Source organism: Schistocerca americana, chromosome 8, assembly GCF_021461395.2.
Source record: "Schistocerca americana isolate TAMUIC-IGC-003095 chromosome 8, iqSchAmer2.1, whole genome shotgun sequence".
Classification (NCBI taxonomy): domain Eukaryota; kingdom Metazoa; phylum Arthropoda; class Insecta; order Orthoptera; family Acrididae; genus Schistocerca; species Schistocerca americana.
In genome coordinates this window covers 316,362,025-316,389,961 of record NC_060126.1, presented here as the reverse complement: position 1 = coordinate 316,389,961, position 27,937 = coordinate 316,362,025, and positions in this window count along the sequence as shown.

Below are 27,937 nucleotides of genomic sequence, written 5' to 3'. Positions count from 1 at the left end.
TTTGTTTATATGTTCTTTGTATTTTTGTTCTGTTAGTCTGACGTAAAATATGTTACAGTCACTACATTTCATTTTGTATATTCTTGATTGGTCGTATTTTCAGACCTTGTGTGTTCTGTGTATTATTATCATTGTTCGTTTATTCTCCGCGTAGAAGCTAATTTTAACGTTAGTATTAACAAAATGTGTTGCTTAGTTTTTGGGGAATACTTCACATAGAAGGGAACGTAATAAATTTTTCTCTCTTCTTTCTTTCTACTTACACTGTCGTTATTTCCTCATTTCGGTTTTAAAATTTGGTCCTAATCTTTTCCGTACATTTAAGATAGTAGCTTCTATTACAGGCTACAATTTTAATTTTATCCAATTCTGTCTTCAGATTTTCGTTAGTAAGGGGCTTCGACCATGTCATCTATCACAGTGTGGAAATAGGCTGTTTTATGTGCTAGTCGGTAACATGATGAATTATGTATGTTACTGGCAGTTGTGGTTAGTTTACAAAATAAATTAGGAATCAAGATAATACAAGAGAAGACACAAAACTGAAAAACACGCCTAATGAGAAATATATCAGACTGAATGCAGCGACTGTGACATGTTCAGCTACCCGACCACGATTTCATTGCACTTGGCCTCCTGTGGCCGATATCTGAAACATGTAGTGACATCACTGTGAAGAATTACAGTGTTTGCTTAGGGAAATGCATGGCACTGTGAATTATTTCAAGACATTGTGCATGTACTATCAAGCGTTTCTGTGTCCTCGTGAAATATCATGATAAAAACTCACGATATGCCGGCAGAAACGCCCTCACTCTCATGTGCAATAATATGAGACTGACACATCGGACAAATATGGCGAGAATTTACCACAAAGTAGAAAGAACAAATAAACAATATCCAAAACCACCTCTCATTTAGTATGCATCTTCGAAAAAATGGAAAGTTCACAGTAGACATAAACGATAACCTATACATTCTTCACAGAGCCGAAAAAGGAGATACATGAGCATTTTTGAGGAAATAAAAATGTACACATATCTGGAAAAATCCAAGTAACATCTTGAATGAACAAACGGAACTTATGAATAAAAAATAAATTGAGAACTTTGCCAAAGTTCTTATCAGTGACAGACAGTTCAGAACATGGGACAAACCTAAATTTTACAAACGATGCAAATTGATTTACATCAAAGATATAAATCTAATAACGAACTATGTATAAGTTTATGCGCAGGTTGTTAGAGGTGTAAGTGCAGATATTGTTATCATTGTTACGTTAAAATGTACCCACTGCGAACACGTCACATCATCTACTATCTTCACGTTCGTAGCTGGACCTCTAAGGGTACTATGGCTGTCAGTATAGATTAAACTTTTTGTATCCACACATCCACACTTTAACACCTGACCTGTTGCCCACTGGGAAGTAAGCATTAATGGCTTGCTCTCACCACATTTACTTGGCGATACTAACCAACCTAAAAAAAATACTTCTCCTGATAGCTGTAATTATTAGTCTGCAAAGAAGTAAATACTGATGCTCATATGTCACCATATACAGGGTGTTTCCGCAAGAGCGGGCAAAAATGCTCCACTGAACAATCTGAGGTAGGGAAACTGGGGTCGGAGAAGCCAGCTTAAGGAAACAATAGGAAGAAAATCACATTAATGTGTACTTTCTTATTTACATAAGTTACGGTTAGCTGCAAATAGCGTCACTGACACAATGAACGTACCATTTATACTGCTCCTTAAAAAATGTGCTGCATCTAGCGGCCATCAATCTCAATGCGAGCATGTCGTCGGCGAACAAGATTCTGGCGCATCCTGACAACTACCCCTTGTGTTTTTCGAATTACATCACAGGCAGCTACAATCCTGACAACTAATTCCATCTTCATATCCACTGGCGTCTCAGACACAAGTGACTTTAGATATCCCCATAGGAAATAATCAAGGAGTTTCAGATCACGTGAGGTCGCAGGTCATGGAATAGGAGCTCCCCTTCCAATCCAGAGACCAGGAAATACAGCGCTGAGATGGTTGCGGACATATACAGTGAAGTGAGGCGGTGCACTGTCATATTGTATCCATATCCTGTCACGAACGGGCAAGGGGACAATGTAAATATGATACAACAGAGCCACCTTATGGACAAGTAAAGTAAACAAAACCTTCATGATGACTTCCCAGTAATCAGGCTCGTCCTCCTTGTTTCATTGCAGGCAATTTCTTTCTTTCGCTTACGCCATAGTCCTGCAGCGATCGCAAGGTCGGCGTGGTTACAACGGATTTGGCAAGGTTAGTTTTAGGGATGGCCGGATGCACTTCCTGCCGCCACCCCATACCCCCAGGGATGGAATCAGTGTACCCCAGCTGTCTGCCTCTAGTGAAAATCGTGAAATAGTGCGAACGTGTTTCAAATGTCTGCGACGCATGTAACTGAGGCAGAACGTGGGGACCAGCCCGGTATTCACCTAGCGGGCTGTCGAAAACCGCCTAAAAACCACACCCAGGCTGCTTGGCACATCGGCCCTCGCCGTTAATCCGCCGGGCGGATCCGATCCGGGGCTGGCGCGCCTACCCGAGTCCAGGAAGCAGCGCGTTAGCGCTCTCGGCTACCCTGGCGGGTTGTTACCTTGCAGGAAATAAAGAATGTAAATAAGCAGCACAGTACGTGTAAACTTGTACGCATGATAATATAAACAAGATGAAAAACAGTAATTCTAGATAAAACTGGCGTTTCCAACCCCAAGTTCACTACCTGAAATTGTTCATTCCCTATGTCCTGCTACATTGTAGCACGTTCCTACGGAAACACCCTGTATATACATCAAACGTGAGTCACGTAAGATCTAACACCCCTGTTATTTACACATATCAAAACGGGGCTTACGGTAGATTGTCGAGGGACACTTTTTTTTTATGTTTTTAGCGCTGGTATCAATGGAGATATTGAAGCAAGTACGCTTGAAATGTAATAGTATACTTTTTATAACTGCATTCGATATCTCTTGAGAAGAGAACTACAATGATATAGTGTTTGTTTATGTTGGCGTTGAAACCTCTCATAAGAAAATTCAAGAAATGTCCTAGAATTTTAGAACACAATGGCCGGAATCGGTTTTAGAGGTGCAAGCACAGCGAAGCACAGTTCTCATGCTACGCTGTGTCAGAATGCCAACACATTTGCTTGTTTACTTGTCTGCAAAGCAAGCCGCTGATTTCTGTTATCAAACTGTTTGTTTCATTTAAGTGTGTACGAAATTGCATTGTAATGTCAACTAAGTCGACAGCGTGTACTGCAAGTAGCTGGTAACACTGTCATTAGGAGCTCACGTTCAGCATGAAACGACGTTTCGTTAAGAATAATATTTATTTTGCGTACCAATCGTCACCAAAATGATTTTAATTAAATGTTTAGTTCAGCGAACGTATCCCATGTGATATAATTTAGAGCAGTGCAGGTAGAGACAATTGTCCAGCAGTATGTATTTTACTTCTAAGAAGTGCACAGCCAAGTACAGGAAAAGACACGTCAAATCTTCCTTTTACCATTTAGAAATTTAATGCAGTAGTTGCTTTTTGCATGGTGTAAGACCTCTGATTTCTCTGTTTCAGCTCACATAAATGTGAGAGGACACACCAATGTGAAACAGTTTCCCTACGCCCTTTGTGATACGCTAGAGTCCAACCCATGTCGTATTCCCATTTACAATATTCGTAGATGAATCAGCATGTAGGTGTAAGTTGGTTCAAGGGAAATAAAGTTTTATTCTCGTAGCGCAGGCCTATTTTACGGTATACAACTAATCCCCAATGGGAGGGCGCGAATCCGTCGTTTTCCAGGTAAACAGCTCCTTGACTAGTGATGCAACAGACCTGCGGAAGTTCAGCGTATTTTCTCACATCCGCTTCAGAATTCAGTTCCGCATTTTTATATCGGAAGTTCAACGGAATTTTCAACAAGGGCGAGACTGTCGATGCGCGCAATTATTGGCCCAACGGGAAGCTGGCACGTGCCCATAGCGATTGTTGCATTCATTGGATTATTACACGATGATCTCTATCCACCACCGCGAAATTATAGCGCTTAAAAGGTTTAAACATTGCTGCGTAGTCAGTGACAGTTTACAAATCAAAGTTAAAGCAATTACAGCCCAAAGTCACAAAATCTTAAGTCTTTTTACCAGGTTTCAACACTTCTATGAGTGCCTTCATCAGAAATTAAATATTCAAATTGGCCTAAAACGTAAGTACAAAATTATGGGAAAATTTTTTACATAAAAGTGGAAGTACTGGCTAAAAGTACAAGAAAGAAACAGTACTTACTTGTCACGTATAAGATAAATATCAACCGATAAGGCTTTAGTCACAAAAATTTAAAAAAGAATACATGGAAGGCGAGCAACTATGGGCTGCTCATACATATAAAGTCACAGGTAGCAACAGTCTTAGCAAGTGCGGGCAGGTGAACATTACACCAAGAGTGCCATCTAGTAGCCGTAAATATAAGTAGGCTACTTAACACTTAAAATATAGACAGATGAAAGCTAAGATGAGCAGTAAGTGCATGAACTAACAGGTGAAGTTTTATTTGACAGCTGCAGACATGGTAACTTTTTGTTTATGTAAAATCTTAGAAGTACAGTTTGAAGACCGAAAACTGATTAACAGTACAGAAAGAAACAATACTTTGGTGTCACGTATAAAATAAATGTCAAGCGATAAAGCTTTAGTCACAATTTTGATATCAGAATGCGTGGAAAGCAATCCACTACGGGCTGCTCGCATATGTCGAGCTACAAGTAGCTTCAGACTGAGGCGCCCGTGTTAACAACTGCGGGCAGGTACCAAGAGTACCATCTAGTAGCGGCAAGTACAAACTGGCTACTTAACATTCACGTAAGGACAGACGAATATTATGATGAACGTTATTCAGTACATGACGTAAAATGCAATATTTTGTTTGATAGCAGCAGATAAGGTAAAATCTAAGACTTTAGAAAAAAAATCTAAGGTTTTAGAAATATATTCAGAACTGAAGGTAATGACTAAGGAGCAACCTTTGTCAGACTTCGTTATTAAATCATCAGCTTCTTTAAGTTTTTACATAAAAGTGGAAGTAATGGCTAAAAGTACAAGACAGAAACAGTACTTACTTGTCACGTATGGTAATCTCTTTGTTAATGGATTTAACCACCTTCCTATCGTTATGCATAACGTTATCGAGAGAGGCTGTGTTTTTACTGAGAACGTTAGCTACATCATAAGCAATTCTATCTTGTCATGAACTATCTGCTTCTTTTTTTTACGATCGAGACCAACTAGATTTTTTAACGAGAATAATACTTCGGAACTGCATGAGGATCAGACTGTAGAATTACAAAAAGAAGTCAGGTTAGCTGTCAATAACGCGAAACTTCTAATCAAACCTTTTCAGAAGAAAATGCTTATCAACATGAACCCTCAGCCCCAAAATTTCGCTATCAATTTAAAATTCACAGACCTAACCATCCGATACGGCTGATTTCCAATAGTATGAATAGCGCGCACCATGATTTAGCCAAATTTCTGAATTAAACTCTGAAAAAAATCATTCTTCTTCGAGAACAATTATTCCATCCCCAATAGTCACGTCTTATTCCATAAAATAAAAGATTTAGAATGCAGTTCAGATACTGAACGTTAGTCCATAAAATAAAATAATTAGAATGCCGTTCAGATACCAAGTTGTTTTCATTAGACATCAAAAATCTTTATACTAACTTTCCCATACAAGAAATGCTTACGATCGTAGAAAAAAAATTACATCATTTCATAAAAGATATTTCAGATGAACAAATCACTGACTTCATGAATCTCATCACAGTCGTAGTCACATACAATTATTTTGAATTTAATGAACAATTGTACCAGCAGTCCGACGGTCTCGCTATGGGAAATCCGTTTGCTGGTGTTTTTGTTCATATTTTCATTAATTCTCTAGAACAAAAGTTTTTTACCGTTCTTCAGCTACAGCGCTAGGCATTCTCTCCTATATCAGATACGTTTAAGATATTTTAGTCATTTACAAGGGACCTGCTGGTGGCATTGACCGTATTTTCAATCTCTTTAATGAAATTCATGAGAAAATATCTTTCACTAGCGGAATCGAAATCGAGGCCCGCCAGTTAAACTTTCTCGAGTTGACGCTTGCAGTAGAAGAAAATAAAATCTCATTCAATGTTTTTCGTAAAGAAACATACTCTGATCAGATCGTATCTGCGTCTTCCATGCACCCACAATCCCATAAAACCGCTTTCTTTCACTGTGCTACTCATAGAGCTACTTCTATTCCATTCTCGAAAGAAAAATTCAATAAAGAAATTAATTTACTACCAACAATAGCAGTTAATAACGAATATGAACCTGGCATAGTGGATGACATCCTTAAAAAGAAAACTGTCAAAAGAGTTACTACGCTCGGCATCTCTATCATTGAATCTAACCCAAAAAAGTATTTTTCTGTTCCTTCATTGGGGGCCATCTCCTATCACATTCAATTCCTTCCTCGTAATAAAAACTTTAACGTGCCTTTCCACCAGTAACGATATGAAAAAAAAAAACTTCATTCATAATTTAAAATCGACTCGTACCGATTTGGAAAATTCTGGCGACTATAAGATTGTCTGCGACACCTGCTCTTCTTACTACATGTGGCAAACAGCGTGTGCCTTTACAACCAGATATAAAGAACATCTTTTAAGAAAAAATGGCACTAACTCCCAAAATCCGTTTTTTGCTGACCACCTTCTGATTACAGGTCACTTTCCTAAAGCTGTTCAGGATATCAACATTTTGCACACCGAGAAGAAAGGGCGTAGATTAAATATTGTCGATGAATTAGAAATTTTTAAACATCTTTCTCGAAATGATAGCCTAATTCTCAATGAGCAGCTATCAAAATTGTGACTAAAGCTTTATCGCTTGATATTTATTCTATACGTGACACCAAAGTACTGCTTCTTTCTGTACTGTTAATCAGTTATCGGTCTTCAAACTGTACCTTTAAGATTTTACACAAGCAAAAAGTTACCATGTCTGCTGCTGTCAAATAAAACTTCGCCTGTTAGTTTATGTACTTCATGCTCATCTTAACTTCCATCTGTCTATATTTTAAATGTTAAGTAGCCTACTTATATTTACGGCTACTAGATGGCACTCTTGGTGTAATGTTCACCTGCCCGCAGTTGCTAAGACTATTGCTACCTGTGACTTTATATGTATGAGCAACCCATAGTGGCTCACCTTATATGCATTCTTTTTTAAATTGTTGTGACTAAAGCCTTATCGCTTCATATTTATCTAATACGTGAGATGTAAATTAAATACTGTCTCTCACTTATACTGTTAGTCAGTACTTACACTTTTATATAAAAAAATTTGCCATGATTTTGTACTTATGTTATAGGCCAATTTGAATATTTAATTTCTGATGAAGGCACTCACAGAAGTGTTGAAACCTGTTCAAAAGAGTTAAAATTTTATGACCGAGGGCTGTAATTGCTTTAACCTTGTATAACGTTTACTCGCTCGTCAGTCTATTTTGTGTTGCTGCATAACATTACTATGTTGTAGAGTGTTTTTTAGTCAACAGTTTTGTGGTGTAACGTTAGTTAACAGTGCAATGAAGAAACGAAAAACAAGTCTTATTTGGAACTACTTGGCGGAGATTAATTATTCGAATGTCAAATGCAAAATCTGTGACAAAGTATATTCACGAAAAGGGCGCACGACCACGGCATTGAAGAGTCATCTTAAATCTTTACATTTCGACAAATTTGCAGATTTTGTGAAGTTAGCTGAAAGTACCAAACTTCTAGCAGAGGCGAAAAAACAGAAGTTTAGTCGGCATTGTTATAACAATGCAGTCGGTACTAATAATATAGCTCAACTATTACATGGTGAGCTCTGTCCACTACTGGCGCTAAGCTCTTTCATCTGAATGATGCACAATACGGTTACATTTTACAGACCTCACCCCACCCTTATTTCTGGTCTGGTTGCGTTGGTGCAAGTCGATAGATAATGTGCCTTTTCTCGTTGCTACCAACACTTAACAATATAAGCATATAACAGTCTGTGGCACGGAATAAATTCACCACAGTAGCACATGAACTGCACACGAATGTATGTTGGCAGCACTGCACGAAATTTAAGCTGGTTTTATGTCCCTGACGCCTTTATCCAATCTGAGGTGAGCACTTTAAAAAGTTATCGCACTCTATATGGGAAGGTTTCTAAGAATTTTATCTTCCATTTATCTACAGAAGAGTGATGCTACGCACATAACTGTTTATAATTTGAACCAATACCAATCACGTTGCATTTACTTAGTACAATGTTACTTTATTTATTGTATTTTATTCTCTATGTTGCATCCAGGTGTCGGTAACTTCTGTACCATCGTCAGTTTTAAAATAAACATTAACGATAGTAAATAAGTTACCTAAACCTAGTTTGCAATATAAAGAATAAAACCCAATATTTACAAATTAACACCCTAGTGAGAAACTGCAGAATGATTTATAAATTGGTTAAGAAACGTTTCTTTTGCAACTGTCGCTTTAGCTGGACACGCTGCGAATTATTGGCGTACTCTACTTAACAACCTGGAATTTTATTTTTATATTCCTTTTTGCGCATTTAATTTCTTGGGGTACTTTAGTATTTTTAATGTGTCGTTGTCATAGGTTTCGTTTACTCTGGCGGAAGATGCTAAACAAGTACTTACACTGCAACGAAGTCTGCAAGTAAATGATTACTGGGATTCCTCACGCTAAAATCTCAACAAATGAATCGTATGAATGCTGAAATGTTTGCCCTCCAGAACTTATCGTTTAATTTTGTCAGGGTACCGGCTTTTGCCGAGTGATGAATACCGCTCTTCAAAAGTGTAAGTTGAAAGATCGCGATTTGTTTACTTCGTGTTTGTGCGGTAACTTGTATAGTAAGATGGCGAGAAAAATCAAAAATTTACTTGAAGAATCTGAAAAAATATCTTTCACAGCTGACCTATGGTCTGATCTACATTCTGCAACTTCATTACTTAGTTTGACTTCTTATAGTGTTTCAAAGGATTTTCAGAAGACGTCTACAATTTTGAAATGTGAAATCTTGACTGGGCGTCATACAGATGACGTAATATCGACAAAATTTCGAACGATACTTCAAGAATGGGGCATAAATCACCAGGCAGTTCACTGTATTGTCATGATCGTGGATGTAACTTGATTAAAGCACTGTAGTTGTTTGGCTTTGATGATGTGAATTGTGTATTACATCAGATATAACTTTGTGTTCGAGCTGCTGTGATATTCCAGAGTGGCTCCTACAACTTACAGATAAAGTGAAAAAAAATTGCCACCCATTTCAATCGTTCTTTTGTCGCACAAATCAAGATGGCAAAATTCAAAAGTAACGACTTCACCAACCTGCTTTATCCGTGATTCAGGATTGCCCAACACGGTAAATATAGTTAAATATACATAAATGGGTTTTAATTTTACTGTATATCTTTAGTGATTTCTTTATGAAAATCCTATCTGTTAATTTAATTTCTTCTATTTCCAGCTGGAATAACCCGTTCTGTATGATGTAACTATCTTCAAAGCTTAAGGATTCTCTAATTTTGTACCTATATTCAAATCTAATCATGAAGATCTCCACAGAACAGTGGATAAACATTCAAAAATTTGATTCTTGAGTTTCTCCCGGCGTATTTGATAGTCAAAATATCCACGGGTGTGCTGCCGGTCTATAGTGTCCAACGGGCACAATATTTCGGCGATCATACATGTCGCCATCATCAGGTGAACTGACGGACTGAGCTCCTGTGAACGTGCCGGCACGGAGATCCGTACGCTATGGCTGCTCAGAGGGAACTGGGTTCGGTCGCGGCGGCGGCCGATTTAAATACCCTCCGCCTGCGGCGCGCTCCCTCCGCCGTCCGCGCCCCGCGTCACGGTCGCGCGGTGGAACAGATTGCGACGGCGTCTGAGATGACGTCGGAGTGATGGCTCTGTCCGCCGTGGTCGTCACAACTATACGTTTGCTCGATTTACTCTTGATTAACCCGATCGCTGGTTCCCAAGCCTTGCTAAGATTATAGCCACAGTCACGGTTTATGAGGTCGTCATTGGTGCGAATTTCGATGGCCTCTCTAACAACGCTGTCCCAGTATCTCGACGTCTGTACCAGAATCCTCGTGCGGTCATATTCCATGGCGTGATTTTCCGACAAACAATGTTCAGCGACCGCCGACTTGCTCGGATACATCAGGCGAGTGTGCCTCTGGTGTTCACGGCATCGATCCTCGACGGTACGCATCGTCTGACCAATATACGACTTGCCACATTGACACGGAATCTGATACACGCCGGCCTTCCTCAAACCGAGGTCATCTTTGGCGCTCCCCACCAGTGCACGAGTTTTATTTGGAGGACAAAACACAGTTCCGACCCGGTGTTTCTTCAGAATGCGAGCGATTTTCCCCGAGAGTGCGCCTGTGTATGGAATAAATGCAGTGCCTACCTCCTCCCTCGTGAGGTTGTGCTGCAGTGGTTGGGCGGAGAGCACGTTGAATCTGCCACTCTGAGTACCCATTTTTCCGAAATACAGTTCTCAGATGTTCCAATTCCTGGGGTAGACTCTCTGCGTCAGAGATAAAGCGCGCCCTATGTACTAGAGTTTTAAGTACCCCATTCCTCTGTGAAGGGTGGTGGCAGCTGTCTGCGTGCAAATACAGATCAGTGTGCGTAGTCTTCCGATACACCCCATGACCTAGGGTGCCGTCAGCCTTTCTCTTGACCAAGACGTCGAGGAAAGGTAATTTACCCTCCGTTTCAGTCTCCATAGTGAATTTGATGTTGGGGTGTATGGAGTTTAGATGTGTAAGGAAGTCAAGGAGTTTATCCATACCATGTGGCCAGATGACGAACGTGTCGTCCACGTAACGGAAAAAGCAAGCCGGCACGTTCACAGGAGCTCAGTCCGTCAGTTCACCTGATGATGGCGACATGTATGATCGCCGAAATATTGTGCCCGTTGGACACTATAGACCGGCAGCACACCCGTGGATATTTTGACTATTCAAAAATTTATAAACGTAATGAAACCATTCGAAGAAATTATTAGGAACTCAACCACTTCTCAAGCGAGCATTTGATTCATCATACTGCTAATTCAAATTCTTGTGATCACTTTACAGCAAGAAGTACCAAAAACTGATACCTCAGAACATTTCCAAAATGTTACAAGAAAACTGAGTGATGAATTGAAGTACGAGATTTGGAGGACTGACCAACAACGATAAGTACACAATTGTGACGAATTGAGATACGCGATAGAGGTCAAAATTTTTCAATGGCATTGTCACACAGGAAGTTGAGTCCCAGATACTTAATTTGATGATGATGAAAGTCAGAGATCCAGACTCATATCAAGATGACTGCGTACCTACTAACGCTAAAAGGTGTCGATCTGTAATTGAAAATCAGCCTTCAACAAGTTGTGGCTTAATCACAGATTCTAACCTAGAAACGTCGTTACAGATGTTAGAATTCATGTTAAATATGAACGAAGATCAACAAGATCGGACTATGACTAATGAAAACGACAATCTGCTTTTGGTACTACAATGAAACGTATCGGAGAAAAAAAGGAAAAAAGACTTCCTCTAAAAGATGATCCGCTAATGTGGCGGAAATCAAATGGACACAAGTATCACTATCAATTGCCACTATCTCGTCAGTATTTGTCGACTCCTCATAGTAGCGTAGCCTGTGAACAATTACTCAGTGGAGCTGGCCTCATATACGAAGAACGACGAAATAGATTGCAGGGCGAAAAAGCGGCAAAATTACTTTTTGTTAAATACACTGAAGCGCCAAAGAAGCTGACACAGGCATGCGTATTCACATATAGAGATATGTAAACAGGCATAATACGGCGCTGCGGTGTCAACGCCTATATAAGACAAGTGTCTCGCGCAGTTGTTAGATCGGTTACTGCTTGTACAGTGGCAGGTTGTTAAGGCTTAAGTGAGTTTGAACATGGTGTTATAGTCGGCGCATGAACGATGGGACTCAGCTTCTCCGAGGTAGCGATGAAGTGGGGATTTTTCCCGTACGAACATTTCACGAGTTTGCCGTGAATATCAGGAATCCGGTAAAACATGAAATGTCCGACATCGCTGTGGCCGGAAAAAGATCCTGCCAGGTCGGGACTAACGACGACTGAAGAGAAAATCTTTCAACGCGATAAGTGCAACCCTTCCGCAAATAGCTGTAGATTTCAATGCTGGGCAATCAGCAAGTCTCAGCGTGCGAAACATTCAATGAAACATAATCGATATGGGCTTTCGGAGCCGAAGGCCTTCTTATGTACCCTTGAGGACTGCACGACACGAAGCTTTACGTCTCCTTTGGGCCCGTCAACAATGACATTGGACTGTTGATTACTGGAAACATGTAGCTTGGTCGAACGAGTCTCGTTTCAAATTGCATCGAGCGGATGGACTTGTTCGGGTATGGAGACAACCTCATGAATCCATGGACCCTGCTTGTCAGCAGGGGACTATTCAAGCTGGTGGAGACTCTGTAATGGTGTGGGGCATGTGCAGTTGGAGTGATACGGGACCCCTGATACGTGTAGATACGAAACTGACAGGTGACACGTACATAAGCATCCTGTCTGATCACCTGCATCCATTCGTGTCCATTGTGCATTCCTAGGAGTTGGGCAGTTCCAGCAGCACACTGCGACTCTCCACATGTCGAGAATTGCTACAGAGTGGCTCCAGGAACACTCTTCAGATTCTAAACACTTTCGCTGGCCACCAAACTCCCCAGACATGAACGTTAATGAACATATCTGGAATGCCTTGCAATATACAGTTCAGAAAAGATCTCCACTCCCTCTTACTCTTATGGATTTGTGGACAGTCCTGCAGGATGCAGGGTGTCAATTACCTCCAGCACTGCTTCAGACATTAGTGGAGTCCATGCCACGTCGTGTTGCAGCAGTTATGTGTGCTCGCTGGGCTGCACGATATTAGGAAGGCGTACAAGTTTCTTTGGCTCTTCAGTGTATAATCTTCCACTGATAAATTTTGAATATTAACATAATGAAGAAATAGTGTTTAATAAAGAATTGTTAATTTTTTCTTAATATATGTAGGCCTACTTCCACTTCCGCATCCACTTCCGCTAAAATTGGCTTTTGGCATCTGTTTCCGTCTTCGGCTTCTGTTAACACGCTTCTGTCGATTCATTACCCTTGTCAGATGTACTGAGACACGGAGAAAAACTGGCGGCGGCTCGATTGTGTTCTGCGAAACTTTCATATGGACATCCATGGGTCCAGTGGAGATCGTGCAAGGCACTACGGCGGCTAAGGAATTTCATACAGTGGACGCAGACCACATACGCCCCTTTTTGACGGTCATGTTTCTCAGTGGCATTTTTCAACAAGATAATGGGCCATGTCACAAGGCCAGGAGAGTGAGGGAGTGTGACCCTCCAACTCGCCAAATCTGAGCCCAGTCGAACACATCTGGGATGTGACTGAACGTGCAGTGAGAGCTCATAGTCCCCCCCCCCCCAAAAAAAACCCTTTCCAGGAATTTACGGGAATTATGACCTATGTGCGCAGATGCGGTGCCAACTCACTCCAACGACGTACGAAAGCCTCATTGCTCCCTTGCCAAGGCGTGTCACCGGTGTTATCCGTGTCAAAGGTGGATATACCGGCTATTAGGTTGGTCGTCATAATGTTCCGGCTGATCAGCAAGTGTGTTGTTCAAATGTGTGTGAAATCTTATGGGACTTAACTGCTAAAGTGATCAGTCCCTAAGCTTACACACTACCTAACCTAAATTATCCTAAGGACAAACACACACACCCATACCCGAGGGAGGACTCGAACCTCTGCCGGGACCAGCCGCACAGTCTATGACTGCAGCGCCCCAGACCGCTCGGCTAATCCCGCGCGGCCAAGGACTACACATTCATCATAAACGTAGGACGTGATTCTTAAAACCGTACACCAGTCACCTCTGCGAAGTACCCGTAATACTGCTGCATAATAGTGTTGCTTAATGAAGCACTGCATCCATATCATAACACATTAATTCAACACCAGCATCTGGGAAGACCACATTCGTCGAATACAGTTTTGTGAATGGCTTTTGCACAAAGTGGAAGATACGAACATTTTACAAATAACGTGATATGAATTGACGAATCTAGCTTCACTCGTGAAGGTATGTTCAACCTCCACAACAGCTATTATTGGTCGGAACATGGCCCATATGCCATACGTGAATATGGCTTTTAGGCACGCTTTGGCATATACCTTTGGACTGGAATCGTGAAGGGAGTGCTTTTGGCCTTGACCTATTGCCAGGCAAGCTATGCGCGTGCTTGTATCGTCCGTTTGTTTGCTATACTTTGCCTGACGCATTAGAAAACGTTGCAGTTGGTGTTCGGCGGCAGCTATCGTTTCAGCGTGATGGTGCATCGCAAGACTGAATGAATGTGCCTAACTACAGTCTTTAAAGTGTTTCCAGAGAAACTGATTGGTCGTGGGACCCCAATGCTCTAGCCTCCATATTCCCCGGAAGTTACGATACTTGATTTTTATTTGAGGCTACACTTACTTCATAGTACTTCACCCACGGATGCACACGACCTAATACCTTGCGTGCATGTGGCTTCGGCAATAGTGGAGACAGGTGTGTCGATTTGGGACCAGTAAAGTATAATCCAGGGAACGGCGAAGTGTTTCCAAATGCAAGGTGGTAGCTTTGAATACCTTCTCCAAAGCGAACGTTGCTCGTACGTGGACGTACCGGCTCTGTGAAGATAAGCCTGGAAGTCAAACAGTCAAACATACAGAATGGAAATACTGTGCACAGCATAATGTGCAAACATTTGTAGCCTACGTGTTTTTTGTATCACGCCGGCCGTGGTGGCCGAGCGGTTCTAGGCGCTACAGTCTGGAACCGCGCGACCGATACGATCGCAGGTTCGAATCCTGGCTCGGGCGTGAATGTGTGTGATGTCCTTAGGTTAGTTAGGTTTAAGTTGTTCTAAGTTCTAGGGGACTAATGACCTTAGAAGTACCATAGTGCTCAGAGCTATTTGAACCATTTTTGTATCACATTGGACGTAGGCGATGTAACTGTATCTACAATTGCCAGCCACGTCGATCAGTCTGGTTATGAAAGTTGGTGAGCGAGAAGCGGGGAGCATTAAAGTAATCGTTAGCTTTGAATTAGTCGGTAGAGAACGAGAGATTTCAATTACGGCTGACAAAGTAAAGAAAGAATGCTAAAATTCAGTTTCATGCTCAGGTAAATTAAGTACCTTATTCAATCCATATCATTGTACACCAACAAGGAAAGACTGGAATTTGAATAGGTAAAACCGAATTAATTTTATTTTTTAAATCACGGAGATGTGTCAGTTTTACCAGCCATCAAATTCATTTACCTGTAAAACTGAATTTGTGCACAATGGATGTTTGTATGTTTTCACAATAACGATATTACGTCGAAGTGAAGCTACGAAGGACTACACAAAACTTGACAGCCTCTGGATGTACATTGTTTTAGACAGTACTGTATCGCATGCCAGACGTCATGTAGATTTTGTACGTTTGCAATTTCACGAGCCGTAGGCCAAGTTATATTACTCATGTGGTCGAGCGGTTCTAGGCGTTTAGTTAGGTTTAAGTAGTTCTAAGTTCTCAGAAGTTAAGTCCCATAGTGTTCAGAGCCATTTGAACCATTTTTGTATCTACAATTATTTGCTATTGACTTTGTGTCAAGGACAAAACAAAGTGTTCGTTTACGTCTATAAGAAGTTCGTGTTATGTTCTAATGTTTAAATAAAGGTAACAGTAACAGAAAGAAATATGCAAGCTATCGCATTGTGGAGATATAAACTGGATGCTTTAACTTAAAAAAATCTGTCGCTAGTATCGTCATGTCTGCGTATCCGTTCCATAGGGCATTGCCTCGTCTCATTGAGCTAATAGTTCAGATCTGGCACAGCGTGGAGTTTATGCTACCTGTTCTTGGCCAAGCTGCACCCAATTGGAGCGTTACGAGAGCCTACCGACGGTGTTGTCTTCCGAGTTAAACAACCGTGTTCATAAGACTGCGCGCACACGTTCCCGGTTTGACGAACACTCAGGTACCGTATCGCACCTCGATTTGTCTGCTAAATCAGCTGATCTTAATTAATCCCACGGAAAATAGCTGGCAGTATTTGTAACAGCACGTGGAAAGTAACAGTAAACACCGCAATTCGTAGCTCTACGGAATTAATGTCAACGAGCAGCTGGATATGGTATACTCGAAAACTTACAGACAATCTTCCTCGCCGGTGAGTCCAATATCAAGGCTATTATCTGTTAGGTGGTATTATCGTCGTGTCCCCAGGTGGTGACTAACTCTTGTCATGTGTGTTTCGGAGAGTACGGAAGAGCAGAACAAGATGGTGGGTCGCGGTATTGGCACTCGCATGACAGCGTCAACAGGCTTCATAACGTAACGTCTCCATCCGACGGATGAACCACGGTCAAATGTGCCACATGCCATCAGTTCATGAGACATTTCTGTAAAGGATTTAAGTAAGATGATGATGATGAGGTCCCATACTCAGAGGAGCGTAGCGGACGATGCGGGAGACCCACACCGACGTACTAGGCATGGCCCTAGTGGAGCTGGTTTGCCATTGCCTTCCTCCGATCGCAATGGGGATGAATGATGATGACGAAGACGACACAAGAACACCCAGTCATCTCGAGGCATGAAAAATTCCTGACCACGCCGGGAATCGAACCCGGGACAACGCGCGCGGGAAGCGAGAACGCTACCGCAGAACTACGAGTGCGGACTGTAAGTAAGGGGGTTGGCGTAACATTTAGGAATCAGAGAAGTGGCGCCATGATGCTAATCAAATACTGGTAATGAAAATGTTTTTCAGCTCCAGCCGTACACGTGAGCCACTTTGGCCACAGAAAGTAAAGTTGGAAGACGCGGCTTTAACGTCCCATTGGCGACGAGATCGTTAGACACGCATCACCGTTGGCAAAGGAGAGTGACGGAGGAGGAAATACGTAGCATACTTTTTAAAGATACCATCCCAGCATTGGCCTACATCAGTATAAGCAAAAGCTTGAAAAGCCAATATCTGGCCACATCAACGGAGACCTTAACCGCGCTTGCCGGCAATGCGAGCCCATTGTCTTAACCTCTGGGCCACGTCGATCAGTCTGGCTATGAAGACTGGTGAGCAAGAAGCGGGGAGAATTAAAGTAAGCGTCAGATATGAATTAATCGGTAGAGAACGAGAGATTTTAATTACGACTGACAAAGTAAAGAACGAATGCTGAAATTCAGTTTCATGCTGAGGTAAATTAAGTAGCTTATTCGACCCATAACGTTGTACACCAACAAGAAAAGACTGCAATTTGAATAGGTAAAACCGAATGAAATCTTTTTTTAAATCACGGAGATGTGTCAGTTTTACCAGCCATCAAATTCATTTACCTGTAAAACTGAATTTGTGCACGATGGATGTTTGTATGTTTTCACAACAACGATATTACATTGAAGTGAAGCTACGAAGGAGTACACAAAACTTGACAGACTCTGAATGTATATTGTTTTAGACAGTACTGTATCGCATGCCAGACGTCTTATAGATTTTGTACGTTTGCAGTTTCACGAGCCGTATGTCACGTTACATTACACATATTTCATCATTCGCTTTTACTCTGTCACCTACAGTCAACATACTGCACTAAGTTTGTTTCTATTTTGCATGTTGGTATCGCGGTTGCTATTGGTTTATTTATCGATTGCCCAAACAAAGCATCAACTCCCAGTACGAAGACCTGTGAGCGTACCCGGAAGATAATGTTACGCATCTGGTGGAATAGCGACGGCTTGGTGTACTACGAGTTACTATCACTTGGTGTAACCATCACTGCTGAAATCTGTTAACTGAGACGCCTTGCAGACGCAGTCCGAGAACAACGACCAGGAAGACTGCGTGAAGTGATGCTACAGCTCTAACACGTGTCCGCATTCTGGTAGACTAACAAAGAAACGCTACACAGGAGTCCCTTTTTGAAGTTATTCCGCATCCACTTTATTCACACAATCTTGCGTCCTCAGCTTTTCAACTATTTTGCTCTCTGTCGAACAACCATCAAGCAACTTCCACTCAGGATGAAAATGCGTTCCGAATGGATCGACGAGATCTTCACCTCAGAACCACGTGATTTCTACTGTCACGAATTCGAAAAGTTACCTCGTTGTTGGGAGACTGTTGTAGATGGTGAAGGAGAAAATATTGTTCAAAAAAATGGTTCAAATGGCTCTGAGCACTATGGGACTTAACAGCTGTGGTCATCAGTCCCCTAGAACTTAGAACTACTTAAACCTAACTAACCTAAGGACATCACACACATCCATGCCCGAGGCAGGATTCGAACCTGCGACCGTAGCAGTCGCACGGTTCCGGACTGCGCGCCTAGAACCCCGAGACCACCGCGGCCGGCGAAAATATTGTTGCTGACTAAAATCTCTGTTATTTGTATCTGTATTAAACTTATGAAAAACGCTACGCCCTTGTGCACCACCACAATAGCAAATTCGTGGCAAAGATATTGTTGTGAAGATGATAATCATATTGTAATACGCTCACTGTGACTTTTGATAGTGAACTAATGCAGTGTGGATACCTCGAAAACGTTGTAGCATCTCCACAGGTTGCCCTTGACAAACGCGCGCGTTTAAATAGAAACAGTGAAATATCAGTATTTTCTTGTGATGCATCAACCAAGAAAGGCAACATGTATCATACACGTTATTCTACATACCTCGCCATGAATTCAGTTCCTCTGGCTTATACACTGTGCGATCAAAAGTATCTGGACGTCCACAAAAACATACGTTTTTCATGTTAAGTGCATTGTACTGCCACCTACTGCCAGGTACTCCATATCAGAAACCTCAGTAGTCATTAGACATCGTGAGAGAGCAGAATGAGACGCTCCGCGGAGCTAACAGACTTCGAACGTGGTCAGGTGATACTGTGTCACTTGTGTCATACGTCTGTAAGCGAGATTTCCACAGTCCTAAACATCCCTAGATCCACTGTTTCCGATGTGATAGTGAAGTGGAAACGTGAAGGGACGCGTACAGCACAAAAGTGTACAGGCCGACTTCGTCTGTTGACTGACACAGAGCGCCGACAGTTGAAGAGGGCCGTGATGTGTAATAGGCAGACATCTATCCAGACTATCACACAGGAATTCCAAACTGCATCAGGAGCCACTGCTAGTACTATGACAGTTATGCGGGAGGTGAGAAAACTCGGATTTCATAGTCGAGCGGCTGCTCATAAGCCACACATCACGCTGGTAAATGCCAACGCCTCGCTTGGTTTAAGGAGCATAAAAATTGAACGATTCAACAGTGGAAAAACGTTGTGTGGAGCGAAGAATCGCAGTACACAATATGGCGATCAGATATCAGGGTGTGGATATGGCGAATGCCCGGTGAACATCATCTGCCAGCGTGTGTGGTGCCAACAGTACAATTCGAAGGCAGTGGTGTTATGGTGTGGTCGTGTTTTTCATGGAGGGGGCTTGTGCACCTTGTTGTTTTGCGTGACACTATCACAGCACAGGCCTACATTGATGTTTTAAGCACCTTCTTGCTTCCCTCTGTCGAAGAGCAATTCTAGGATGGCGATTGCATCTTTCAACACGACCGAGCACCTGTTCATAATGCACGGCCTGTCGCGGAGTGGTTACACGACAATAACTCCCGTGTAATCGACTGGCCTACACAAGAGTCCTGACCTAAATCCTATAAAACACCTTTGGGATGTTTTGGAACGCAGATTTCGTACCATGCCTCATCGACCGACATTGATACCTCTCCTCAGTGCAGCACTCCGTGAAGAATGGGCTGCCATTCCCCGAGAAACCTTCGAGCACCTGATTGAACGTATGCCTGTGAGAGTTGAAGCTATCATCAAGGCTAAGGGTGGACAACCACCATACTGAATTCAAGCATTACCGATGGAGGTCGCCATGAATTTGTAAGTCATTTTCAGCCAGGTGTCCGGATACTTTTGATCACATAATGTACGATACGTATCTATGACGCCCACCCAGTGCGACGCCGGTAAGACTTTATCTAGCAGCCCTAGCCGAGAAAAGCCGTGTGGACCAGCTAAGCGCTCTTGTCTGTGCGCCTCGGCCTTTAATAAATGTCAGAACATTGCTGCCTCCTCCATCGGCTGTCCGCTCGTGTGCTCTTTGCACATGTCAGACGCCACGGCCGCTTCCCCGCAGCCTCGGTGTTACACGCTTCCGGCATTAGCGCCAGCAGTCAAGGACGCATTCAAGGCCAAGGCTTACACGGTGCTCTCTAGTTTTTTGCTAGGCAATGACGTGCGGTCGACTGCAAGGTCGATAGCTATTAATGTGCAATTGTTTCTGTAGAGTGCCAACGTATGTGAGAGCGAAGTGACAAGTTCTCTGCGGGACTGTGATAGGTTGAAAGTTTTAGATCAAATATAAAGTTATTTTTTCGACATTATCCCCATTCAGGATACCGAACTTAGTCCTAGGTTTTTCCAGTGAGTAGATTTCATCCTTGAAATCCGATTCTGAATGTCTGCAGAATACTCGTATACAAGGTGCAAACTTCTAGGACTTGTAGAGGGGAGTGAGTACACTATATTTTGAATAGGACCCCGGTTTTGCAAACGTATCGTTTCCATTCTACGATGGCTTCAGTTCAGATATTTAACTCATCCACTTCTGTTTGAAGAATTGAATTAGGCACGACGCAGTACAATTACTAAGTAACAATTCGAAAGGAAACATAGCGAAATATCCATTTATCACTTAAGCACATCTGTTTGTATTAATCCTTAAACATTACGTGTTTATATTACTCCCAAACAAAAAAGAACCCAGCATACTGTACGTTAAGAACAGTACTGACTCATTACAACAGCAGCTCGATGCCAATTTCCAGTGTAGTGGCCAGAACTTACGACAGCAGATCTTCTTCTGTCTCTATATAAGTCAAGTAAATTAAACTTCGCATACGACCCCACAAGAAGTATGTGATGTACAGACGGTAGCAGAGCCGGGATGGGGAGGGTGTAGGCACATTTATTTGGTCCAAGCCTTCTTGACACAAATTTATTATTTAACAATAATTGGTTATAGATCCAACTTAATACAATTAACAGTTTAATAGGAAATTTTAGCAATAAAAAATTTTTTTAAAGCATTCTCTAGAAGAACATACAGCCCCCCTCCGAAACATTACACAAAGGTACTGTTAGTAAAAGGTATATTATATCGTACAATAGTGCAACATGTACAAATATTAACAATTACACCAGAAAAATATTGAACTTGTGATTTGTACTACATGTAAATCAAACCTTTAAAAAATCCAATTTGGAAAGAGTGCATCAAATTCCCTACTGCCTGCTAACAAAAAATGTGACAATGATAATCAGTTCTTTTTTTTACCTCCTATTTCACTTAAGGTTACGTAAACCCTACACAATTTGCAATGTCATGCGAAAAAACAGTTCACCTTTCGTGACACACAAAATTTCTAAATTATTTTATATCAGTTAAGTAAGGTACAAGACAGAAATAACATTAACGACTGGTGACGTGAGTAAATACTGTCAAGTTTTCAATTTCACGACGGTTGTGTTATCTAGCAAATTTTCATTTAAATACTCCCCTCCACTTGTTCCAAAATCAATTCAGTCAGTCTCGAGAAGATACACAACTTAATACACAAATATGGCAATATGAAGAAATAGATGGGTTTATCCCAAGCAATATTAGTAGAATTAGGAAATTTGCAATTTAAACGCACCAATTTTAACAAAGTCTAATGTAATAATAATTTGGACAGAACTTTCATAAAATGATCGATGTGTAAGTAGGCTGTTTAGGTTTTTTTATTGGTAACGCCACCTCTGTATGAAAATCACTGGCTGTGCTGTGGGCAGTCTGTGTCTGCTTTGCATTGTTGTAATACTCGCCATTGTAGTGTTAGGCAGCTGGCTGTGAACAGCGCATAGCGTTGTGCAGTTGGAGGTGAGCCGCCAGCAGTGGTGGATGTGGAGAGAGAGATGGCGGAGTTTTGAAATTTGTCATGAACTGCTATATTTATATATGATGATATCAAGGTAAATACATTGTTTGTTCTCTATTAATATCTTTCATTTGCTAACTATCCCTATCAGTAGTTAGTGCCTTCCATAGTTTGAATCTTTTATTTAGCTGGCAGTAGTGGCGCTCGCTGTATTGCAGTAGTTTGAGCAGCGAAGATTTTTGTGAGGTAAGTTATTGGTGAAAGGTATAGTTTAATGTTAGTCAGGGCCATTCTTTTGTAGGGATTTTTGAAAGTCAGATTGCGTTGCGCTAAAAAAAAAATATTGTGTATCAGTTTAAGCACAGTCATGTATAATTGTTCAAAGGGGACGTTTCATATGGCGACCCTGCCAGGATTCGAACCTGGAATCTTTGTAAAAAATTTTTTGTGGGGAGCATGGGGGCTATGTAAGTAGGCTGTTTAGGTTTTTTTATTGGTAACGCCACCTCTGTATGAAAATCACTGGCTGTGTTGTGGGCAGTCTGTGTCTGCTTTGCATTGTTGTAATACTCGCCATTGTAGTGTTAGGCAGCTGGCTGTGAACAGCGCGTAGCGTTGCGCAGTTGGAGGTGAGCCGCTAGCAGTGGTGGATGTGGAGAGAGAGATGGCGGAGTTTTGAAATTTGTCATGAACTGCTATATTTATATATGATGATATCAAGGTAAATACATTGTTTGTTCTCTATTAATATCTTTCATTTGCTAACTATCCCTATCAGTAGTTAGTGCCTTCTTTAGTTTGAATCTTTTATTTAGCTGGCAGTAGTGGCGCTCGCTGTATTGCAGTAGTTTGAGCAGCGAAGATTTTTGTGAGGTAAGTGATTGGTGAAAGGTATAGTTTAATGTTAGTCAGGGCCATTCTTTTGTAGGGATTTTTGAAAGTCAGATTGCGTTGCGCTAAAAAAAAAATATTGTGTATCAGTTTAAGCACAGTCATGTATAATTGTTCAAAGGGGACGTTTCAGATGATAGTGGATACCGTGCCATACACTATGAAACAAACTAAGAATTATTCACAGTAGACACCTGGCACATGATGATAGCCTCTGAAGTATTTCAAATCACAAAATGTTGGCTACAAGTACCAACCACATAATATGGTAATGATCATGATATATAATAAATGTATGTGAAAATTTCGGCCTTAGCCAGGTGACGAGAACAACACAAATGCAGTTTCCTGTTACACTCGAGTGCTGGACCCAACAAACAACAGCTGGTCATGGAGACCCACGCTAAGCAAGCGAGCATTCCGTCCTCCCCACATGCTCGCAAACAGCCACACTCATCGCGGTGCTTAATCGGCAGGCACCAGTTGACTCCCCGTCGCTTCCGTCCTGTCGCCATGTACTGACCGAGCCGTCCTCCCAAAATAGTTGCTTCGCGCACCAGCGCCAACAACGCTCAGCGATCACGCCCCCTATCAAAAAAATGGCTCTGAGCACTATGGGACTTAACTTCTAAGGTCATTAGTCCCCTAGAACTTAGAACAACTTACACCTAACTAACCTAAGGACATCACACATTTCCATGCCCGACGCAGGATTCGAACCTGCGACCGTAGCAGTCGCGCAGTTCCAGACTGTAGCGCCTATAACCGCACGGCCACCCCGGCCGGCACGCCCCCTATCGCTGCGGCGAAAACAAGTGAAATAATCTCGCGGGTAAATCAAATATGCTGACCCATGACGCGGCTCAAAGTAGTCCATAGAAGTTAAACCCGGCGAGCGCAGCGGCCATGCGTTCGTGCGGCTGGAACACCTCGTCCTGGCCAATTTTCACCGTATCATCTGTTGTCACGTCTCCAAACAGCACGTGTGAAGTGAGGCCGTGCACCATCACTCTGAAGCCACATTTCCTGACGGACATTCACTGCACTGCGTGCGTTTTGTAGGAAGATCAAGTATCCAGGTCCAGTTACCTTGACTGGAAGGATGTATAGCCCCAATCACATGACTGTCCAGAATACTTGTCCACACGTTAATACCAAACCGTTGCTGAATTCCCTGAACATGTGTGGCACGAGGGTTTTCGTCTGTCCAGGCATGGCTGTTTCACTAATTCAGAACACAGTCCCTAGTGAACTTACATTTATCTGTGAACAGAACTCGAAGTGTTTGTCGATGCAACGGTGCAGAAATCACGCACAGTAGGCAACGCGCTGCGAAAAATCGGCTGCTCCCACAACGTGTACCCTTTGTTAGTGGTACGGATGTAACTGTTGCTCACGCAAAAAGTCCCAGACGATACAAACACCCACTGCACGCGCAGTTGTTCACGTCCTCATTGACGGGTTCTCTTCAATGCGATGCAGAACATCTACACATTCGAAGATGCAGCGTTGCCGTGGAGCACCACAGTCCTGCCTCCTTACTGCGAAGGTCCCTGCTTCTCGGAGGCGCTGCGTTAACTTGGGTAAAAAGTTTGTACGGAAAAGTTTGTTGCGGAAATCGTTACTGATACAGCCCTACCAGCAACTCTTCAGTTACCTCGAGCTTCGCCATACACAAGGAGCATGTCTGTGTACTCGGAAAACGTGTACCGAACCTGTATCGGAGACGAACAGGAAATGAATAGGTCTCGCAGCAAGGCAGTCATCAAATCACACTAAGTGACCGTCTGACGTAGTACACATCATCCTGTTTACCATGTTGCTTATCAGGATAAGTAATTCTGAGACTTTTCTCTTTCCTTCAGAAGACGTGGACTCGTTACACATTGAAACCGTCATAAAACGGAAACGATACGTTTCCGGACATGCCTCCCAATCAGTATATTATGTGCTCACAAGTCTTACAACGTTGTAACGGGACTTTCCGAACTCTCTGTATAACTACCGTAACTTCTTTATCGTACTTAAAACGTAAGCATGTTACATATTATTCTAGATGTGAAACTACGTGGAAATTACAGAGTGCCAAACCTTGTGAGAAGGATGGATATTTCAACAGATCATCCTTCAGAGCCCTGAGTTTTCCGTTTTTCAAATCGCCTTTTATTTTGCAATCCAGGTCTCGTTTCGTGTATTTTTGCAAACTGTTGCTCCTGAAACATTCAGTGTTACCAGTCAGTTTTTAGCTTATTCAGGTGAATTAATTTTTTATTTATTTAATTGTATTACTTGCTAATCCATTTATTTCGACTTACCATCTGTAACTAATGCTGACAGCGATTTTCTATTAGTGGCCGTGCGGTTCTAGGCGCTTCAGTCTGGAACCGCGCGACCGCTACGATCGCAGGTTCGAATCCAGCCTCGGGCATGGATGTGTGTGACGTCCTTAGGTTAGTTAGATTTAAGTAGTTCTAAGTTCTAGGGGACTAATGACCTGTGGTGTTAAGTCCCAAAGTGCTCAGAGCCATTTGAACCACTTTTTTTTATTTTCTATTTAAGCTGAGGGTGTGCAGTCAGTTATGTTATTTATATGCTAACACTGAATTAGTACTTAAATTATCTAAATGAGATTTATATACTTTCTTGCATTGTTTTTGTTGCTACAAATTGCGATTAGATCTACTCGTCAGTAAAGATAAAATATTAGTAGAAAATTAACTTTTAATCTAATCTTAGCAGTGCAAACACAGATGATGGCCGAAGGAACGGAAAGAAACACGTTGTCACTGTCGTCAGACAGTTTTTCCTCAGAGTTGCATCGATTCTTGCACTCGACATGCTGTGGCGCGGTGTCGTTCCTTCTTACTCACATCAGTGAGGTCCTCAGAACGCGGTCTGCCCGGAAAGGACATATAACGTGGTTCAGCTCTGAAAAGCTGTTCAACAGATAGGCAGCACTATATGTCTCACCTGGGTGCTTAAAATGTACTGGCTCGTAACTATAGTGACGGTTCGTTCTACCAGATGTCCGCCCCTGGTAGCTGAGTGGTCAGGCGACGGAATGTCATACCTAACGGCCCCGGTTCGATTCCCGGCTGGGTCGGAGATTTTCTCCGCTCAGGGACTGGATGTTGTGTAGTCCTTATCATCATCCTGTCATCCCCATAGACACGCAAGTCACCGAAGTGGCGTCAATTCGAGCGACGTGCACCAGGCGAACGGTCTACCCGACGGGAGGCCATAGCCACACGGGATTTCCATTCTATCAGATACGGCTGAAGCTACTATCATATTTTACGGACTATAAGACGCAATTTTTTCTTCTAAAAATTGCCTCTAATATTCAGGTCCGTCTTATATTCGAAATTAACATAAAAATGTCCAATGTTTAACTTAAAATTCCAGCCATTCTCAAAAATGGCTAACTATTCGATGCCGCGGGAAACGTATCTCTTCAACTGGCAGCAGCAGTGCATCGATACGACGAACATGAGTTGCGGCGATTCACAATCTTGCTAGCACTGTCTCCCTCCTACTCCGCCACTACAAAGCCAGAACACTGTCCAGCCAATGATGCGTCATTGGCAGTGAACGTGAACTGAAAGTGATCTGTGTTAGATATCAGTGACAGTACAATACTTTTATTAGTAGCTAGTTTGGTAATGAAAAAAAAGTGAAGGTATTTATATGATTCTGGCTATAAACGAAAAGTAATAGCATATACAGAAGAACATGGAGACAGATCAGTTGAGCGACATTATTGTAAATGTTTCAAGAAGTGCAGCATAAGTAAAGCTCTTGATGGCAGTGAAGAATATCTTATATGTGAAGAGGACAACGATAAACTCGATTTTCAGGGATTTTAAAGGTCAGTTCGGTTTTATAGATTAAGAAATATTTGTATGGCTTCGAGAGGTAATATTAAAAACGGCAAAAATGTTTTTAAAAAACTGCTTGAAAATTAAGGTACTTCATTTAGTCCGTAGCGTCTTATAGTCCGTAAAATACGGTAAATAAAACGAGTTCTCGGCTAAAATGTCTGTTTTGTATCACCTCTTTAGTGATACACAAGCATCTTCCACTTTCACTCCGAAATGCAGTTCCTAATGTCGAAGCAAATACCTGACAAAAGATTTCACTACTCCATTCAGCTAGGGTAAGCACAAAACTGTCGATCTGCTGTTGAAAAACCGCAGCTTTCACCAGTCAATAAACAGTTTTAAAGTCCACACGAAGTTCATAAGTTTAATATGCTCGCCCAATGCATACAGTTCACCACTGCTCAGTAATACGAACTTCCGGAAATGCGCGACCGCTATGGTCGCAGGTTCGAATCCTGCCTTGGGCATGGATGTGTGTGATGTCCTTAGGTTAGTTAGGTTTAATTAGTTCTAAGTTCTAGGCGACTGATGACCTCAGAAGTTAAGTCGCATAGTGCTCAGAGCCATTTGAACCATTTGAACCGGAAATGCAGTTGCGTTGTAGCCTACATTGAAAAGTATCTTTATAATTAAGGGGTATCTTTACAATTAATCTGAAAATGAGGAGGGGGGGGGGGCTAAAGTATGGCCTCAATACAAGCGTCGCGCAAACGGAATGCAGTAGGATATGCCGTACATCAGAGCTGGATGAAGCATAGCGGGGAATTTTAGCAGTGAGAGCGTAAACAAAAATTCTGGCAAAATTACATTTATTAGATCGGTAAATTTAATTGCACACATGCACGTGTACGGTGAGTAATATGATGGTTGTTGTTGCATGCAATCTATTACGTCGCATATTAATTAACCCTAGAACTTTACTTCTGAGTCCCCTGCAAGTTCTATGATGTACGGA